Below are 7,336 nucleotides of genomic sequence, written 5' to 3' on the forward strand. Positions count from 1 at the left end.
CATCTGGTTGTTATTCAAAAGCAAATAACAGCAATTGTATAAAATTGCAGCTGCCTCAGGCAGACAAACTAGTTAGGGAAAAGAAAGATGGCCAAGAAAATTACATGGGAAAATCAAGGGAATAAATGTTCACAAATGGCTTTGAAAGGTTATACCCTATTCCTAGAGATCTAGATGGTAGAAATCATGGGCAAGGATAGATGGGCACTCAAGAATATAATTTAAAAGACCTTAATCTTTTCCCTATGGAGACTGAGTTACTGCACAAGCAGGAAATGAAAGCTAAGAAAGAACCATGAGAGACTATGGACTCTGAAAAACAGTCTGAGGGGTTTGAAGTGGCGGGGGGGTGGGAGGTTGGGGTACCAGGTGGTGGGTATTATAGAGGGCACAGCTTGTATGGAGCACTGGGTGTGGTGAAAAAATAATGAATACTGTTTTTTCTGAAAATAAATAAATTGGGGGAAAAAAAAAAGAAAGAACTATAAACTATTAGGATACTGAAGGCATACTGCAACATATATACACAGAGCTTCTTTGCAAATGGTGGAAGATTTTTTTGCTTTAAGGCATTTAAGAAAATTTCTACCAGTCACTAGCTGACTATGATGTTTACCAAAGATCTTGTTGGCTCCATACAACAAAAAATATGGAATGTGCAGAACTGACCCAAATAAGTAATCTAAATGCAAAACAACAGGATTTTGGAAATGGGGGTGAAGGGTGAGTAGGACTGATTTTTAGAGTTCCTATATACTAGCTCTTCCCTGGCCCTCTGCTTCCACATCCAGTGGACATGGCCCTCCCACTGGCTTCAGGGCCTTGGGTGCTTCCCACATGTGCATCATGAAGCTTCTGTGGCCTGCATGGTGGGACCAGATGGCACTGGGCTTGGGTGGCTGGTGGTGGCATGGCAAGGAAGCTGGGATGATGTGTAGGCATGCTTCATGGTGGGCACAGGCAGCCTGGGCGCTGGGGAACTATATGCCCTAAGGCATGAGCAGGCACAGCATGGTGACCTGCTGCTGCTGCCCACAATGCACAATGCATACAAGAACCTCACAGCCAAGGTACTGGCAAGCTGGCCAAGCACATGGCCTTCAAGCCTGTGCTCAGTGTGGACTTGCTCCTGCAGCTGGACCGGCTGGCCAAGCTGCACATGTGTGACCCTGTGCATTGCAGCCACCTCTACCAAAGCTGCTTTTCAGGCCAAATCCATGTCAATTCTAGGGGTGCTAGTGTGAGGCCACCTGGCTGCTCTGCAACTACTAGTTACCATACGTGCTGGGGGGTAGCTATGTATTCTCAAGCAACCTGATGCATTACCTGCATCTCAGCCACACTTGTGCATGTGACACAGTATCTAGGTGTTCCTAGGTGCCTGGCTGGTGTCTGTGAACATACAGTAATATACAGCCTGGAAACCCAGACTACCACAGCAAATACAAGTATTGTGGCTGTAACAACCAGTACCTGGTGACACACAAGCAAAGCCTAGAGAACATGCTGGAGAAGCATGACACACTGACACAAGAGGCCTACCTGTACAAGCAGGAGGTGCAGCTGTGGCTCTCTGACATCTATGACTGGTTCCCACCTCCCTCACAATGCTGTCAGAGGAAAGAGGGAATCCCCTGAGCTTAGCTGCAGCCATTGACCTGCTGTGTGTTACAATGGCACTGGAAGGAGGCCAGAACAGATGTCTTGGGAGGTGGCCACCACAACCAGAGTCATTTGAGGGCCTGTAGAGCAGCTGCTGAGGTGAATTCTCACTGACCTTGCATGGGCAAAGTGATAGGTTCTGGCTAGTTGCCAGAATTAGTCCAGCCCTTAAGAGGACCTCATTTATCCAGTGACCAGTGAGGTTTTCAGGCAGATGCCAAGCAGTAGTGGATAGTGCCTAGGTCCCAGCTCCAGTGGCCACAAAGAGCATCTTGTTCTCGGTCTAGGAGACCCATGGTGCTTACCAGGGCAACATATTATGTCCAGACAGAAATATCCTTCCATGGATTTCAGCCAGAATTGGCCTAAACTGGGAAGATACTCAGCTTTGGGTGTGATGGCAGACAGCAGGGGGCTTAGAGCCCCAATCTAGCCTGCCCACTTGCTCTGTTCTCCCAAGGTAGAGGTAAGCACCCAGAGGCTGGAGCTGACAGGTACTTGCAGGCTGTTAACCCAAAGAAGGAAGCTAGACTTGTTCAGGGGTAAGGATATCCTGCATCCTGTGTAGACCATCCACTTAGGAAATCACTGCATCAAGACCTGTGGCATCAGGGAACTGACCCTTGCATGTTCCACCTTAGCTGTGTATTGTACTCCAGGGGTTTTTATCAAAACTGCTGTAGATTTATTGGTTTAGGTTACCTTCTCTGATGTCTCATGTTGGTATTGTTTGTCACCTGTAAGTCTAAAACTTAACTTTGTATTATATTAATTAGCTTCAATGATATTTTGGTCTTTGTTGCTCTAGAGTGAATTCATGTTAAAAGTAATTCAACAATAGCCCGTGACTTTTTAATAAATATTATAAATTTGCTTAGGTAGAAATTTAAGTTGGGAGTATGTAGGTCTCCGTATTTTTAAATTTAAGGGAAATTTTCTCTATCAAAACTTGGAATTTTTGGATTAATGAGCTTTTACAGCTTGAGTTTTAAACCCATTGCTGCATGTGTGTTTAAATGGGGAAAATTTTTAAAAACTAAAATAAATAAATAAATAAATAAGAATAATAGAGTAACTAGTTTTAAACAAAAATTATGAATCATGCAAAGAAACTGGAAAGTATGGCCAGTACAAAACAGTCAATTGGTACTGTCTGCAAGGAGTTCAAATTTTGGAATTACAAGATAAAAATTTTATTTTCTAATTTTTAAACAGATTTTATTTATTTGTCAGACAGAGAGAGAGAGAGCACAGTAAGGGGGAGTGGCAGGCAGAGGGAAAAGTAGGCTCCCTGCTGAGCAAGGAGCCTGATGCAGGACTTGATCCCAGGACCCTCGGATCATGACCTGAGCTGACAGCAGATACTTAACTGACTGAGCCATCCAGGCATCCCCAAGACAAAAACTTAAAAAATCTATTATAAATATGCTTAATGAACTTAAGAAAACTGTGTTTAAAGGATAAAAGAAAAATGAGAATATCCCGTCATATAAAAATTTTCAATAAAGTGATATCATGGGGGAAAAAGACCAAATAAAAGTTCTGGAGAGAAACTTTCAATAACTGAAATTAAATAGCCACTAAAAAAGATCAACAACTAATTTGAACTGGCAGGGAAGAAAATCAGTGAACTTGAGTATGGGTCAAACTGAGATTATATAATCTGAGGGACTAAAAAAAAAAAAAAAAGAAGAAAAATAAACAAAATCTAAGAGTCCACTGAAACACCAAGTGCACCAGCATGTACATTAAAGGATTTCCAGAATGAAAGAATAAAGGAGCAGAAAGAACATTTCAAAAAATAAATACCAAATGGTTCCCAAATTTACAGAAAAACAATAATATACTTATCCAAGAAGCAATGAATTTCAACTATAGTAAACTAAAAAAGATTCCCACAGCCACATCAAAGTCAAACTGTCAAATGCAAGAGTTTTCAACAAGGGGTGTTAGAGAGGAGTAGGGAATTTGGGTAAATTGGAAGGGGAAGTGAACCATGAGAGACTATGGACTCTGAAAAACAATCTGAGGGTTTTGAAGTGGCAGGGGGGTGGGAGGTTGGGGTACCAGGTGGTGGGTATCATAGAGGGCACGGCTTGCATGGAGCACTGGGTGTGGTGAAAAAATAATGAATACTGTTTTTCTGAAAATAAATAAATTGAAAAAAAAAATATTGAAAGCAGTAGAACACCCCCAAAACCCAAATAATCCATTTAAAAAAATGGGTAGAAGAAATGAACAGATATTTCTCCACAAAAGCCATCCAGATAGCCAACAGACACATGAAAACATCTCTTAACATCGGGAAAATGCAAATCAAAACTACAATGATACATCACCTCACACCTGTCATAACAGCTAAAATCAACAACACAAGAAACAACAAGTGTTGGTGAGGATGTGAAGAAAAATGAACTCTCTTGCACTGTTGGTGGGAATGCAAACTGGTGCAGCCACTGTGGAAAGCTGAATACACAATCCTCAAAAAGTTAAGAATACCTATCCTGTGATCCAAATACCATATTGGTATTTGATCCATATTATGATCTCACTATTGGATATTTACCCCTAAATATAAAAACTCGAATTCAAAGGGATACATGAACCCCTATGTTTACAGTAGCATTATTTACCATAGCTAAATTATGGAAGCACCTTGTGTCTATTGACTGATGAATAGATAAAGAAAATGTGGTATATATACACAATGGACAATTATTCAACCATAAAAAAGAATGAAACCAAACTAAAAAAAAAAATATTAAAAAAATAAAAGAATGAAACCCTGCCATTTGCAATGGCATGGATGGATCTAGAGGTATAAAGGTAAGCAAAACAAATCAGTTAGAGAAAGACAAATACCATATGATTTCACTCAATGTGGAATTTAAAAAACAAGCAATCATAAAGGAGCAAAGGGGGAAAAAAAGAAAGAGAGAAACAAACTAAGAAACAGACTCTTAGCTATAGAGAACAAATTGATGTCTACCAGAGGGATGGATAAAACAGGTGTTGGGGATTAAGGAGTGCACTTACCATGCTGAACACTGGGTGATATAGAGAATTGTTTAATTATTATATTGTACACCTGAAATTAATGTAAGGTTGTATACTAACTATACTGGAATTAAAATAAAACAAGACAAAATAAAATAATAAAATAAAATAAAAAGAAAGCAGTAGAACAAAATTTCTCATGAGGGAATCCTCATTTAGATTAACTACTGACTTCTCATCAAACACCATGAAAGCCAGCCAGCAATGGAATGACATATTGAAAGTGTTGAAAGGAAAATGCTGTCAACCAATAATTCTAAGTCCATAAAAACCATTTTTCAAAAATTAAGGTGAAATTAAGATCATCCCAGACAAACAAAAACTGATAAACTGCCACTAGCAGGCCAGGCATATAATAAATACTAAGAGGAAACCATGAGGCCAAAATGAAAGGCAACTATAGAGAGTATGTCAAATCCACACAAAGAAGTAAAAAGCACTACTAAAGATCACTACATGAAGAAATATGTAGTGTAAATATATTTGGCTTATAAATCTTTTCCTCTCCAATTTTATTCAAAACATAACTCCATAGAGCAATAATTACAAAATTGTTTTGAGGGGCTTAAAATTGATGGCCTTATAAAGATGTAATATATATGAAAACGTTAGCACAAATGCATGGGGACATAATATAGCCATACTAGGGCAACGTCTTTGTATACAACTGAAATTAAGTTGGTACTAAGGTGAACTAAAATTATTTGAGTTAAAATATAATTATAATCCAAGGGTGATCACTAAGGAAATAATTTAAAAGTGACACAAAAATATATAGGAGCTAAGCTGGTAGAATTGACAACACCTATTTAATAAAAAAGAAAACAGTAACACAGAAATAGAGAAAAAATAAAGATACAGAAATGTAGAAAACAAAGAGTCATAGAATGGTATATGGTGCAGTAAGAAGCTCTAGGAGTCCATCCCTCCAGCAAAACAATTACCGAAATGATAAAAACTATCAAAATCAAGGACTTTGGAAATCTGCTCTAGTTGAAAACTCTAAGTCATCAGTGGGATCACTGTTGAAGAAAGAGGCTGTCAAATATTGGTAAATTTTTATGCTTAGCATAGTGTTTATCTTCCCCCAGTTCCAGCCCCGCAGTTGCCAGCCATCAAGATAGTAATCCATATCTAGCTGTGGCTTCTTAGTTCCAGAAAAGCTTTGTCCTCTGAAACTCTAGGTTTATATTTTGATCTGACTGGCTGCTCAAATAAGAAAGAGCACAGTGGGTGAACATTTCAAATACAGACAGAAGTGATTCCCACTGTCTAAAGAATTAAAGAAAGAGATCACTTGTATTTCCTTTTGGGTACAACTATTTAAGGAAACCTCTGTAAAGCCACTGGCTAAACATCTAGATAACAGAGCAGAGACATCATGATTACACATGACAAAGAATACAACACTTGCAAATGGTTTGCAAAGTCACCTTTTAAAGAAACAAAAATTTTGCTTATCATCAATGAACAACTAAACTCCCTGGACAAGGGTAGAATCTGATTTCCAGGGTCAGCACATTATGCTAGTCAATATGTCCAGTTAACAACAAGAACAACAAATAATAAAATATTTAAAGAAAGAAAAGCATGGTTTATTCAAAGGAAAGAGAAAAATTGATAGAAACCATCTCAGAGGAAGGTTGGACATTGAACTTGATGACACAAATACTCTGTCTTAAATATGCTCAAAGAGCTGAAGGAGATAATGAACAAATAAAGGATATCAGAGAACAGTGTATGGGTGAGTAGTGAATATCAATGAAGAGAAATATATATATATATATATAGATAGATAGATAGATAGAAATGCTGCATCTGAAAAATAAAATAGTTAAAAAAAAATTCTCTAGAGCAGTTCAGTACCAGATTCTGATAGGAAGAAAGAATCTGAGAACTTGAACAGAGTAATTAAAATTAGCCATTCAGAGGAGAAATAAAACAGATTAAGGGGGGTGTACAGAGACCAAGGCATGTGTGGGACACCCATAAGGTTAACAATATACATATTATGGGAGTCTGAGAAGAGAGAAGAAAAGAAGACAGAAAAATTTGAAGACCCAAACTCCCAATTATGATGGATGTAAGTCTACACATCCAAGAAGATCAACAAATTACAAACAGGATAAATAGATTCACATTAAGACACTCTATTTCAAACTACTGAAAGACAAAACCAAAGACAGAATCTTAAAAGCAGAAGGGAAGCAGCAATTAATTGGGGTACATGGGTTGCTCAAGGAAGCATCCAATTCTTGGTTTTGGCTCAGGTCATGATCTCAGGGTCAGGAGATTAAATTCCATGCTGGGCTCCATGCTGAGCACAGAGTATGTCTGATATTCTCTCTCTTTTTTTGGCCCTCCCCCTTTCTCTAAATAAGAAATAAATCTTTTAAAAAAGAAGCAACTCATCATGGTACAAGGAATCCTCAAGAACAGCCAATTTCTCATCAGAGACTATGGAGGCAAGAAAGTGGTAGAATGAGGGTGCCTGGGTGGCTCAGTTGGTTAAGTGTCTGCCTTCAGTTCAGGTCCTGATCCCAGGATCCTGAGATAAAGCCCCATATTGGACTCTCTGCTTAATAGGGAGCCTGCTTCTCCCTCTTCTGCTCCTCCT

General features: G+C 38.7%; 1 pseudogene; it reads left to right on the forward strand.

Annotated features, from left to right (window-relative positions):
• Positions 1-947: 947 nt before the first annotated feature.
• Positions 948-1,638, forward strand: LOC122899179 (annotated as a pseudogene).
• Positions 1,639-7,336: the final 5,698 nt, after the last annotated feature.

Source organism: Neovison vison, chromosome 2, assembly GCF_020171115.1.
Source record: "Neovison vison isolate M4711 chromosome 2, ASM_NN_V1, whole genome shotgun sequence".
Lineage (NCBI taxonomy): Eukaryota > Metazoa > Chordata > Mammalia > Carnivora > Mustelidae > Neogale > Neogale vison.